At 40.5% G+C, this 14,590-nt stretch overlaps 1 long non-coding RNA gene across 1 annotated transcript; it reads right to left on the bottom strand.

Annotated features, from left to right (window-relative positions):
* Window positions 1–6,861: 6,861 nt before the first annotated feature.
* Window positions 6,862–7,475, bottom strand: LOC133905837 (uncharacterized). Its single transcript, XR_009907706.1, has 3 exons — window positions 7,374–7,475; window positions 7,204–7,274; window positions 6,862–7,113 (listed from the first exon to the last, which is right to left on the bottom strand). It is a non-coding gene; the product is annotated as an uncharacterized LOC133905837 (long non-coding RNA).
* Between the last annotated feature and the right edge of the window lie 7,115 nt (window positions 7,476–14,590).

The raw sequence follows: 14,590 nt of genomic DNA, 5'->3' as shown, positions 1-14,590 counted from the left end.
CGCATTTGGGTGGAAAGTGGAGAGAGTCTTCTCAACTTTCTCCTCTTCTGTGATCTCTTTCCCACAGAGACACATTAGTGTGCAAATGCGGTGCAGCGTGGAGTTGTACTCTCTGTCATGCTTATAGTCACAGAAACGGAGCTGGACCCATTCTTGCTCTGCGAGAGGCTTGATGGTATACTTAAGATGCTCAAAACGCTCCTGCAGTGCGTCCCATAATGCCTTAGCGCTGGTCATTACCATGTACTCATCCTTCAAAGTGGGAGAGAGATGATGGCGGAGAAAATAAAGTGCCTGATCATTCTCATCCTCCGTGGGAACAATTGTACTACTTGTTCCCAGCCAATTGCAGCGCGGAGCCTTTTTGCTCCTAGTACAATCCGAATATCTGATGCCCAAGTGAGATAGTTGCGGCCATCAGCACTCAGCTCAGCGAATTCCTTGTTCGTGATGCCAGCCATCTACATATTTAAATGATGCAAGTATTACTACTAATAAAGTTGCTTCATGTTGCTAAATTGGATTGCTACAATTTTTTCAATATTTTCTATGCTATTATGTGAATATTACTGAATTTAAATGCATAACAGACAATTTAGACAGTAAAATAACATAGAAATAAATACCGCATAATGGCTAAAACATATGTAAAATTCAAATTCTAGAGATACTTTCATGTAGGAAAAGTATTTTCAGGATTCTCCATAAAGTCCGAGGGTTTATACGCAAAATTCCAAAATTTACGTAATTTTTCAGAAACCATAGGGTCTAATATGCAAAGTCAGAGCCTCTGGATAATTTTTAGAATAATCAGGGGCCTAAATGCAAAATCAGGGATTGCGCTCAAATGTTGGAAAATCCAGGGGGTAAGTGCAAGTTTTTTCTTTTTCCCTTTATTTCCCCGGTTTATTTCGTTTGGGCCGGCCCATTAGTGCTGGACCGGCCCGGCCTACTCCGGCCCACCCTTCCTCTCCAAAATCGGGGCGGCTAGGGTTTTCCAAACCCTAGCCACCACTTGGACCCCGACGGCGGCCGTCTCCAGGGCGGCGGGTGGGACCCGGCGGTGTGGCGCGCGGGCCGACGCAGCTGCTGGCCAGTGCTCGGGCCAGCGGCGGGTGGTGCGTGTCGGGCGGTGCTCATGCGGGAGTGGCGGAACCGGTGGCGACGACGTGGTCCGGGCGGCGCTCGTGTGGGGTGGGAGTGGCGGAGCTCGCGGTGGCGGCACAGTCCGGGCCACGCTCGTGCAGGGGCGGGAGCGGTGGAGCTGGCGGCATAGGGCACGGAGCGCGGCAGAGGCAGCCCGGCCGCATGCGGGCGGCGCAGGGCATGGTGTGCGGCGATGGCTCTCACATTGAGCAGCGTGGTGGCCCGGTGGTGTCGCTTCGGATGACGCGGGCGGCGTGGTCGGTCGCACGGCGGGGCGAACAACAACGAGCACCGGCAGGAAAAGCCACCGGCTTCTATGCCGGCGTGCATCCTCCCCTCCCCTTTTTTTTTCTTTCAATTTGTAGCGGTGGCCTTCGAGCCAACGCGTACCATGCTTGGCCGCCGGATTCAGTCGGCGATGTGTTCCATTGTTTTCGATCTGTGCAGAGACGGCGGCAAGGAGGAGGTGGTCGGTGCGACGAGACTGTCGGCTTCATTGTAGGATTAAGGATACCGGCTAGAGGGGGGGGGGGTGAATAGGCGGTTTTAAAAATAAATGCAAAACGATCAAGAAAACTTACGAAATTAAATTTATGATCACTAAAGCAATATAAAAGACATCTAGAGCTATATTAAGGTTTTGCAATCCTAGGGTGACATACAACAATTCAAGGTCTAAGAGGATAAAATGCTTTAAGTAAATTGTATGAAGGGTAAATAGCTCAACAATAAAGTAAATAGCTCAATGGTACACAAAGGAGTTTTTCCCGTGGTCTCGGTGATTTGCCGATCACCCCTAATCCACGTTGAGGTGAGTTCAAGCTACAATCTGCTTCTCTATCAAGTTTGCAATTCTCCAAGAAAAAGATCTCACACCGAGCAACTTGATCTTAAGCCAAAATTGACAAGAACTACTCAAACCTCGATTTCACTAGGGATGCACTTTGCCACTCCGGCAATGTGTGCTCAAACCTCTCACAATCACCACCGCGACTTCTTCACAATCTTCTTGAAAAGCTCGACGATGTTACAATCTCCAAGCAGTCTAGGAGGCGGCAACCTCTAAGAGTAAAAAGCCGATGTCACTTGCTTGAAGAATCACTAGTGCCCAAATGCTCAAACTCTTGAAATTATGCACTAAAAGCTCTCAAACCTCTCAAGGATGTAACACTAAATCAAGAGAGGGAGAGGAGGAAGTCAAGAGCTCCAAGTGTGTGTATTGAATGACTATATTGCAAGAGGGAGCTCACAAGGACCAGCCACCCTCATATATATAGCCTTCACATTAAATTCGACCGTTACAGCCGTTTTGACACACACACAACCTTAGCGGTCAGACCGCAGGCAAACTCCCGGTCAGACCGCCAACTTCCCAACGGTTATATTGACTTCGGACACAGGATGGCGGTCGAACCGCAGACCTTCGCGGTTGGACTGCGGACCACTATGGTCAGATCGCGGACCCAATCGGTCAGACCGTCACAGCCTAAAACCTTCTGCGTCAGGACGGTCAGACCGAGCAACATGACCGGTCAGACCGACAAACAAGAGAGGCTGACAACTCTATACAGCGGTCATACTGGCCAAAGGCATGGTCAGACCGCCATACAGAGATACAGCGGTCTGACTGCCTTCAGGCCGGTCAGACCGCCAAGAACAGAGAACTCAGAAGCAGCAATAACTTGGGGTTCTTTAGAAGCTAAGAAATTCAATCTCTATATGAATGCAAGTTTCAGCAAATGGCACTATAGAGACCTCAAGTAAACATACATCAACCCCTCTTTATAGTACGACATTTATCCTATCAATCCAGTCATTTTCTTCTCTAGACACCTTTGACCCGCAAAAATAAAATGCTCTATAAAAATACCTTTGCCTTGAGCTACCCTTTTTATGCCTTCCACACATGCATTTTCCTAGCTTCGTAACATCTTCATGGCTAACCTTTTCACCACTCAATTAACCAAGTTAGTCCATCAAGATATATTGTCATTAATTACCAAAATATAATTTAGAGGCCTAGATGCTTTCATTCATACCGGCGAGGTGCCATGCACCCCCCTTCCCTTTTATTTGTTTTCTGATCTTTACAAGGGGGGGGGGGGGGGGTTGGCCACCGGTTTGCCGACCGGCGGAGCATGGCGGTGGCTGCAGGCCCCATCATTACGATGCGATAGATCTGTTTTTGCTACTGTTCATTGCTATGGGCTACTGCTCATGCGTATTGTTCATGTGATACGTGCTATACGATTCACAGATCTATTTAGTTGCGAAAATAGTAGCATTGAGAAAATATACCGGACGATCTCGTGCCTTTCAATTCTTGCGAATGATTCATACCGCGTAGGGCATATAGGCTAGGTCAAAGACCTGTCCGCTTGATGTCGATACTGATGCAGTGCAGATCGGTCGTAGGCAGATTCGTTCTGCTAGCTTGATCTCTGGCAGAGCTTCATGCTGATAATGTGTTGAGAAATCACTGCTATCGAGTGTAGTCCAGCGATCTCTCTGGAATAATTGCAAAAGGAGACACAAGCGTAGGGAAAAAACTGTCTATTTTTTATTCATCTGTGTTTACAATTAGGGGTGTTGTCCCGTATATATAGTGCCAAAAACCCCTAAGAGATAGAATTGAATCTTTCAAGAGATCGAGACGGGCCCACATTCGATTGTGAAACTCCAGATTTCCTTAGAGCATCTCCAACCGAGCCCTCTTCTCACCCCCTATCCTATATTTGAGGAAAAAATGATGAAAAACGGTCTCCAACCGACCCCCTTTATTTGAGAAACCCTCAAATCTCATCCCTCACCCCCTACATCTAGGGACTCCTCATCCAACCCCTCATTTGGGAGAGAGGAGAGAGAGAGAGGGAGAGAGGGGAGAGAGAGGAGAGAGAGAGAGGGAGAGAGGGGAGAGAGAGGAGAGAGAGTTACCAAATATTAATAAAATAGAGGTGATTCGAATATAGGGGGTCAAATATGAGGGGTCGGTTGGAACGCGTTGAGAAATAGGGGATGAAATCTGGATGAGGAGTCTCTAAATAAGAGAAATAGGGGGTCAAATATGAGTAGTCGGTTGGAGATGCTCTTACAGCTAACGCCACCACTATAGATCCGCGTGCAGTCGCAATAGCGACTGCATTGCGACTGTAGCGGATCCGCGTCAGGGTAGAAAGGGGGCACCGTTTATGCATGCATATATCACCTGCTCCCTCCGTTCATAAATAAGTTAATATTTTAAAACTTTTTCGTATTAAGTTTACTATTTAAAAATGATATAGATAGATTTGTCTCGAAAAGTAGCTTCATAATAATATATTTTTACTATATTCTATAAACATCTTAAATTAAAAGGTAGTAATCAAATATGTATTTTAAAGATAATGTCTATGTCTAAAATAATATTTATTTATAACCCGAGGGAGTGTATAATCACCTTATATTACCGGTTATTCTCCCAACCTTTCGCACACAAAACACATATGCAAGTTATTAGAGCAACTCTAGCAGACTAATCAAATTTGACTAGTCATATTTTCATTTGGCTATCCACTCCAAAAGATTCTTCATCCATATTTCTGCACATTCTAACAGACTAACCAAATCTCACTCTCCATATCTCATATACTATATTTTATTCATAACGACTGTTTCTTGCAACGATAAACGGCTATTTTGTTCAACGGCTAGTTTTTAGTTGGATGGCGAGTCACATAATGGGGAATTTTCATTTAAAATTTGTAAGAGATTTTTAGTTAGAACCAGTTAAAATGGGTTCTCTGTTATTTAGTGAGTAAATCTTTTGCCACTCCAAGGTACTTGTTTCTTAGTACCTGATGAACAGTACCGAAATTTCTCAAAAATTAAAATAGTGGTCCTTTGTTGCTCCAAAATTTTTAATTTTTACGTGTTTCATAATCCATGTGTCTAATTTTTAAAATTATTTTCAGAAATAATTTTAGAAAGGAACTCAATTTGTCACTATATAATTTTAGAAATTAAGCTTATGGATTATAGAATAGGTAAAAAAAAGGATTTTTAAGCAATAGAAGACAACTATTTTGATTTTTGGGAATTTTCGGTACTGTTCAATAGCGATGGTAAGTAGGGAGGAGACACTATTTTTCCCGAACAAGCGAGACGAGATGTTTGCTGTCTTCTCTCCTCACGTAGGAGGAACAATAGCGATGGTAAGTAGGGAGGAGACACTATTTTTCCCGAACAAGCGAGACGAGATGACCAGTCGGTTGGCAACTCTGCTAACGTAAGGCCCGTTTTCTAGATAGTCAAAGATAGCGATGACGAACGTATAGCGATTCTGATGGAGAAGCTTACTAATTTTGACACCTGCAAGCCTCACTACGCACTCCCCAAGTTGCCAAGCGCGACTTGATGTTGCCACCGTCGAACTTGTCCGGATCCGGATTCACAGTAATTCCTGCACAACCTCTAAATCTTCTGGTGTAAGCAATCTTCCAAATTCTGCAGTCTTACTATTTTCCTTCTAAATCCCTAATTCTTCTCCCCTCAATTTCTCGTGTGAATTTTAGAACTGTTGTCTTACTATTACGAAGTTTAGGTTAGAATTTCAGATCTTGTTTTTCTTAACAATAGATATTTTTCCAGGTCTTGAGTTTGGCAAATGGAGAGATTTATCGAACAGTGACAGTCTAAATCAAAAGCTGCAAGTTCTTCATAGATATCACCTGCAAATGAGGAGGAACACACTCTACCAAAGAAAAAGAATAAGTGGATATATCTAATCTTCCAGCAGATCTGCACAAAGAAAGCCAATTTCCCACTACAAGACCACCAAAGTTCATGTAATTTATCTACATGAGCGTGAACTGACGTTTATAAAACTTGATAACACAGGGTTTAAATCCTGTACCGCCACTGCCCTCCCCAAAAATATTCTGAGTAGGGAACGAGTGCTGGCTCCTGAAGACCAAGACAGCGACGGGCCTCTCATGTACTGAAAATCCGTTTGACAAGAGTTCGGTGCACGTCAGGAGGCTCGTGCACGTGCAAGCACACTTGTGGGACCGCACATGCAAGGTCTGGCCTAGCAATACTTGTGGGACCGCACATGCAAGGTCTGGCCTAGCAATAGTTAGGTAGTGCTCCAATAGGCTGTGGTAGTGAGACACATCAGCGGCACTTTTTCCGGTTGACGATGAAGCCTTTGGCTTTGTGTCCACGGGAGCAGGCCTTTTGGAGCTGAAGCTACGACAGATAAGATACACTTAGTCCGTTCTAAATTAAAAATTTTTGGAGCTGAAGCTACGACAGATAAGGGTATTTAATTTAGATATCTTATTCTTATTTTAAATTAAAAATAAATATTTAAATCATCGTATTTTATCTTATAAATTTCAAATCTAAAGCTTTGCTACATAAAATCTAAGTGTTACATCTCCTCATGGTGGGCTTGCAGACTCGTGCTGCCACCCTTTGCACTCAGATCATGAATGCAACATATGTCGCATTCTTCTACATAGAGTTTTAAGAATTTTTTAAGGTAAAACTCTGCCAAACATACCTTTAAGTTGTCGTGTACGTTTACGGGAGAACTGAGCAGAACTAAGACCGAAAGCCTCTCTCTGTACTCTCCATGCTTTCCCCTTCCCCAAGTTCCTCTGTATCTCGTCTGAAACTGAAGTAGAGAAGGTGTGCAAGTGAATTCAGCAATTATCTAAGCATTTTCTCCAACTCTACCTCAAACATGCTTCATTACCCATTATGTCTTGACAACTTGTGTTCCAAATTTCATTTTATTTCCTAAAAGGTGTGCAAGTGTACCTGATCCTTGCAGCTCTCTGCCTGAGTCCGAGACTCAAATATCAGAACACCAGGTGGAAGTTTGCTTCTAAGTGGTTCATGCGATTCTGTACATTCAGTGAATGACTTCTCTACATCCTTGAGTAACACAATCAAATTGCTGCTTTTGCTTTCTTCTGAAATGACCTGAAAGGCAATGAAAACGGGGAGCCATATTGTTTCAGGTAGCAAGAAAATAAATTGTAGCGACGTTGATCACCTATAAATAGCCATTACCTCAATTAACTGGCCTAAAGCAAGGCTACTAACTTCTTCACTACCAGAAGAGTCTGGCCGAAGTTCACTAGCTGTAGAAGCATCAAACAAAAACCCGTACATAAGACCAGAAGAGCATCGATAATCAACAGGTCACCAAAATACACATTGCTTAAGAAGTTCAGACTGACCACGACAAAAGAAGCCATGATTTTCCTCGCAGAAACCTCCAACATCATTACCATCGGGGACCTGATTGTTAAATCTAACTCCAACTTTAGAGAACATGTTTTTCTCTAAGCTGGGCCCCTATAAATCAACCAAGCAACAATAGTCACATGACCACCACAACTAGAAGATTTATCAATGTCTAAAACATATCAAGTCCACTATGACGTAGATTTAAGTGCATGCAATACCAATGCGGAAAGCGCACACTCACAAAGATATTTAATCAGCAGAAACTCTATTTATGATGAGTTCTCAAATGCTATTGCTCTATTATGTGCTCCTTTCACTGATATTAAAAAAGCTTTAAAAGTGTCCTTATTGCTGGAGCTCAAGAACACAAGGGGCCTTTGGCATTTCCTATCTAGCTGATATAAATTAACCCACTTTAGAACATATGAAACAAAAAAAAATCATATCACAAAATCAAATAATCAACAGAGATCTAAGATGCATCAGTGCTATGTCAAGTGAAACAAGGATGCATAGCTCTCAACAAAAATACCTCGGTGTCAACTTTAACGAACCAGGACCAGTATACTCTACCCTGTCCCCTGCACAAGGAAAAAGATGTAAATTTCAAATAAAGTATGAGTAAAATTTTAATAGAACAGAAATTAAAGAAAGTTGGGGCACGAAAACCTTCTCTGAAAGTGATTTTGTTGGATTTTGCTTTTGATGAATCCTGTTTTGGAAGTGATGTATCAACTATGAGAAGGTATGACAAAAGTTTTGACTGTATATATCAGTAGGGGAACTCATGTAGAACTTACATGACACAGAATAAGAGAATCAACTATGAGAAGTCTTGCATCAAAATGCTTTGCAAGTGCCTTTATCAATGTTTCCTGATAAATTTCGGACCCTAGAAGTATGTTTGTGCAAATAGTTAGACAAGTACAGAAAAGCAAACATCAGATAATTGCCAAGCAGGCATACCAGTTTAACACAACTCCAGGACCTTAGTCAATCACAATAGAATATATAAAACAAACAAATGATGAAATGATGAAATGAATGAGTTATCTTTTCTAATGCAGAATAAATAAGGGGCAACAAGGTCATTTGATCTACTTTCTTAATCCTTGTGTATAAGTCTAAAATGACCTACATTTGCAATCGGAGGGAGTATATTTCTAGGCAAAAGTTTTGGTTCTATGTGTGGAGCTTGGATTTGATTCTCATGGTTTAGCAAAATCTGTGCAACCATTGTTGTAACATATTCAAATATTGACTATTGTGTTCTAGTGGCGGAAGAGTCAGGAATTGCAAGTGTTCCTGAAGACCAAGTTTATATATAGCGAAAGAGAATTATCTAGATCCGATATTGTGGTGTACTATCATGAGTTTCTTATGTTAATGCTAAAAGTATTTATATTACATCTTGTGTAGCGGCGGATCCAAAGGGCTAGGGGCTCTAGTCCCCCTACTGGCTATAGCTTCACTGAAATGAAGGGGTGGAGGAGAGAGGAAGAGGAGGTGGAAAAGAAGAGGGAGATGTGGAGAGGAGAAAGAAAAAGACAGCCTCTTATAATTTAGTTCGAGCTCTGAAAGCCACACCAAAAGAATTATACCTTGTTATCAATTGCTTTAGTGATAATTAAGAACATCTCCAGCAACTCATCTACCTATCCTCTATAGCTAAATATAGGGAATTTAGCTTAAAAACCCTCTTCGTTAGCTCTCCTAGCCTATTCCCTATTTTTTTTAGTATCCACTAAATCAGTCTCCCCATCCCCAAATATAAAGGACCCCTTTCATCCCCTATCTAGCCACACTCTATTGACGTGTGAGCCATGCTTTTACAGGATATCAATAAAATAAATGAGAGAGAGTTATAGGAGGTGAGATTTAGAGGATATACTGGGGAGTAAAGAGATATAGGGAGAAATGTTTTAGAAAAAATCCCTACATGAGATATATGAGGGATGGGTTTAAGGGGAGCTACTGGAGATGTTGTGAGGTTAATTAGTAGTGAGTGCATAACTAATTTAACCACGTAATGAGTGGTGTTTTTCCTAACAACAAAATCTACTCTTGAGTTCAGCCTCTTGCTCTGACGTCGCCAAACTATGTGTGAGTTGTTATCAAACCAAATCCAATTATAAAGGTTAGAGTAAAGTGAACACGTATGAAACCGGAACCACATCTTGGTGTGGTGGTAGAAACATGAGGGTACAACTCCACTCATCAAGGTTCAAATTCTAGTGTTCAAGATTTATGCATACACAAGTATTTTCAATAGTATTATTTGTATGCGCATGATAGAAGCGCACTCATATGTATGTGAGTGTGGTGCGCATATCACAGAATCACTTTATCTATAGAGTTTATCATAGAAAATCAATTTTAATTATAAAATCACCTTTAGATCAGAGAGAACTCTACTAAACAAATCCATACCCTAAAGTGAAGCATCTTATCTATGATAGAGCTAACTAGAAAGCTAATGTAAAACCCATGAGTATTACACATGTGTGGATTACACAGAAGAACACAATTTAATTTGTCGTCACTATTGTCATTGCGCAATTAACCTTGAAATGGAAAGGGTTATGGCATTAATATCCTTATCTTACAAACAAGGACATCTTTGATTAGTGCACTGATCTAAAAAAAAGATTACTCATGCACTTTGCTCAAGTGTAGACTAATCCTACTTGGCGTCAGCTCAAAATCTCCCCACGAAGCTAGAGTGAATCATCCAGGGGGAGTTCAGATTCGAGCACAATGGACACCGGGCCCCACGCAGCAGAGATCTCAACTGCTCGGCGGCTCACCTTCCAGGCAGTTAGCTGATCCCACTGCGCTGAGCTCGCCGACGGCTAACTTGGGGGCGGTTTACAGTTAGTCAAACAATGATTCTTCCGAGAAAATTCCCAATCATTCGTGTTCATTCTATTAGGATCTTTCTTACCATCTTGGAGAGATAAGAAGAGGTACTACTAATTATATATCATGAGGTGCCAATTTTTAGTGCCTCAGATACCGAATTTTGTTTTGGTACCTTTCTACTTATATTTTTTTATCTTCTGAGGACTGAAAAATGAGCTCTTTCGGTAGGTAGGCATGCTGAGTCAAAAAGGGAGCTACCACTGTTTTGCTCCCATCCCCTAAGTTGCAATGCGTCAGATTGCAGAAAAATATGGATAAAAAGTGAAATACAAATTATATCAAACGCATATGGCATAATAGACATAATACATAATTTTAGACATGTAGATGTATATATGGATCTACATGTACATACATAGGTCATAGCGGGAAATTGATGTGAGAGGGAAAAACACTCTTGTTCCTGTCCTCATCATCAGCGTATAGATTGGCTGTAGTAGAATGTGATTTTAACACTATCCTTAGTTTTTTTAAGATAATGGAAAATAGTTTTTGGCCTCTACGCTACGTGACAGTGCACATAGTCTGATTTATTATTACACCATAGCAGCTTAAACCTAAAAAGTTAAAACGGAAATAGTATAAATTAGCAAAAAAATGACATGATACTTGATCATATTGATAATATTTCTAGGTGTATTTATATCAAGGGTAATTTTGACAACGCGTCAAACAGATCTAGCAAACTGGCAATCAAAGAATAGGTGTTGTATGCTTTCATTTTGATGACAAAACAACACTTTATATTTCCATCCCAATTTCGTTTTGCTAGATTACCTTTGATTAGGATGACCCCTCTCCCCAAATACCAAAGGAAGATTTTTTTATCTTCAACATAAGTTTTAATTTCCATAGGAAATTGCTTGGGAAGGATGCATTTTGATGATTAATTATTTGGTGGTACAAGGATCTGACTGTAAATTGTCCATGTACATGTAAATTCCATTTGAAAACATCCCTTTCTTGATATAAGCTAATGTTGACTAATTTTGTCACCAAGTTATGCCAAGATTTTAGTTTGTCACCTATGATCAGTCGACGAAAGGAAATATGGAGCGGGATAGTGCCCATTACTTTCGCCATTGTGGTATGTTTATTTCTCACAATATTGAAAAAAGATAGGTATTGTTCGCTAAGTGGAGTGGTGTCCAACCAAATATCTTCCCAAATCCTTATTTGGGTCTCATCCTGGATTTAAAATGTGCCGCATTTTAGGAAGTCCCATGGCTTTGCTTCCACTTGTGTGAGTGTCTTACTTCCAAGATATTTGTTTTTGAGCAAGTTGTGTCATATCCCATCCTCATCCTACAGCTTAAACAACTATTTGCTAAGTAGTCTTTTATTTTGGAGCACGAGATCAATAATCCCTAGCCCTCCTTTATCTTTGGGTTGACAAACAATGTTTCTTTTTGCAAGCCTATATTTCTTTTTATGGTTGTCATGTTGCCAAAAGAATTTGGATCTTAGATAATCCAACCATTTGAGCACTCCTCGGGGTATTTTGAAGAATGACATCATGAACATCGGTAGGCTGCTGAGGACAGAGTTTATTAATACCAATTTGCCTCCTACTAGCATATAGTTTCCTTTCCAACTGTTCAGTTTCTTCTCAAATCGTTCTTCTGCTTTTTTCCAATCCCTATTACGTAGTTTACGATGATGCATGGGGATTCCAAGGTATAGGAAAGGATAGGAACCAATGGCACACCAAAAAAATTGTGTATCTTGGTCCTCAAATTTCATTGCCTCCCCGTATTATTGGATCTCATTTTTGTGAAAGTTAATTTTAAGGTTAGAGGGTTGTTCAAAGACACATAAAATGAGCTTCATGTTTTTTGCTTGCTCCAAGTTATGTTCCACGAAAATGATGGTATCATCTGCATATTGCAATATTGATAAGCCATCACCTACCAGATGTGGTACAATTCCAAAAATCTGGCCGTCATTTTTAGCTCTAGCTAACAATTTGGCTAACATATCAGCCACAATGTTAAAGAGTATGAGGGATAATGGATTGCTTTGTCACAGTCCTTTGTGTGTTTGAAAGTAGGGACTGACGTCATCATCGACTTTCATTCCTACACTCCCCCTGAGATAAAGGTTTGCACTCAATGACACCATTGGTCCACAAACCCCTTCATCCTTAATGTTTGTTGTAAGAAAGACCACTTTATTTTATTGTATATCTTCTCAAAGTCTATTTTCAGAATCACCCTATTTAGGTTTTTCTTATCCATTTCATGTATGGCCTCATGAAGGATAATAACTCCTTCCATAATATTTTGACTAGGTATGAACCCTATTTGTGTAGGGCGCACCATGCTATCAGCCATCACCCCAATCATGTTTGTGCCAACTTTAGTGAATATCTTAAAGCTAACATTGAGTAGACATATAGGTCGATATTCTTGTATTTTTTTAGGCACCATCTACTTTTGAAAGTAGTGTAATTACCCCCAAATTCAAGCTGAATAAAGGTAAAGGTCCTTGATGAAATTCGTGGAAAAGGGCCATTAGATCTCCCTTGATCACTTCACAAAATACTTGATAAAATTCAGTCGGGAAGCTGCCATGGCTTGGACCTTTATTACGATCCATCTGGAAAATTGCACCTCGAACCTCCTTCTCATTAAAAGGCATGGTTAGAATCTCATTTTCTCTGTCACTCACTGAGGAATATCATCCCGGATCTATTCGATCATTGAGAAATGGTTTTCTTCAGGTGGCCCGAATAACCCTTCGTAATATTTCATTATTTACTTCTTGAGCTTGTTTTCTCCCACTATGGTACTTTCTTCTTGTTCAATCTTATATATTAGTTTTTTCCTATATTTGCCATTAGCCAGTAGTTGGAAATATTTAGTATTATTATCTTCTTCTAGTAAGTCTTTAACCTTGCCCCATTGGTGTCATTTGAGCTTCTCTTCTCTTAATAAGTGTGCTAATCTCTCATTAAGATATTGTTTGAACCCAATTTCATAGGCTGTTAGCACAATATATTATGCTTTCTTGTCTAATTCATCAATTTTTATGTGAGCAACTTCTTCTCTTTCTTGTTCATGCCACTAGTATATTTGACCCAACCCCTTAAATATTGTCTTAGGGCTCTTATCTTATCCTGTCATCGTTGAATGGCATTATTGCCCCACTGTTCTGCTTACCAAATATCGACCATCATGTCATAAAAGCCATCGCGGATAAGCCAACCTAACTCAAATTTGAACAAAGGTTGCTTTCCATAATGTGAAGCTGCTCTGGTGCTGAGTAGGAGGGGAGTATGGTCAGATATGGACCTATCCAAAGCCTCAATTGTGGCTTTTGGATACTTCAATTCCCATCCTGTGCTCATCAAGACTGTTTTCAAATATTGAGGGATCTAGCTCATTTGCTCATGTATATTGATGTCCCAACATTCCAATTTCTCTGAAGTCTAATGCTTCAATCACCGCATTGAACAATCGAGGCCATTGATATTTGAAATTACCATTATTTTTATCCTCAAGTCTTCTCATGATATTGAAGTCGCCCTTATCAATATGGGCTGGGTTCTTTGCTGCAGATGCTTTGACATTTTTATCAAGAAGGCAACTTTATGTTCATCTTGCATTGGTCCATAGACCACATATAGCGCCCATTTGAATCCATCGACTTTGTTTTTTAAAAGGAACTTTGTATAGAGGCCCCATTCAACAATAGATCCAATGTGAAAGATTGTCCTATTCACTCCAAGAATAATACTCCAGATCTCTCATGGGGCAACATAATGTGCCACATGAATTCTAATCCACCACATAGGTGTCTTAGAAGATAATCCGGACATGTGCTTCGATCTATTTTCATGAGAGCTACAAAGTCCAAATGTTGTTCTTTTATTAAATCTAAAATATAATTATATTTAGCCAAGTCGTCAAGACCTCTACTATTAAAAAAATCCTTTTCATTAGAGATTTAATTTGGACGGTGTGCTTGGCTTCTTAGGTGGGCGACCAACCCTACTTTTTTTCTTTGCCCGTGCACCAAAATTTCAATCATGCGGAATCTGATTTTACGCTAAAATAATTTGTAGTTTGGGTTGTCATTGTTCTGTTTAGAGCTCTCCCGTACCAATCTTTGGGTTAACCTTGAAATTTGGCCGTCTCTTATTTTGATAACCAAATTTGGTCATGCCTAGAAGTTTGTCATTGCCTATAATTAATACTCTCCTAAGTCCTAAGCCAAAGTGAGGCCAGGCCAAATCTGAGCAAAATACGAAAATGTTTGCCCCAACTAAGGCTCGGTCACAAAA

This window comes from Phragmites australis, chromosome 23, assembly GCF_958298935.1.
Source record: "Phragmites australis chromosome 23, lpPhrAust1.1, whole genome shotgun sequence".
NCBI lineage: Eukaryota > Viridiplantae > Streptophyta > Magnoliopsida > Poales > Poaceae > Phragmites > Phragmites australis.
The sequence above is the reverse complement of the archived record's forward strand: the minus strand, read 5'-3'. Positions and strand labels throughout refer to the sequence as shown.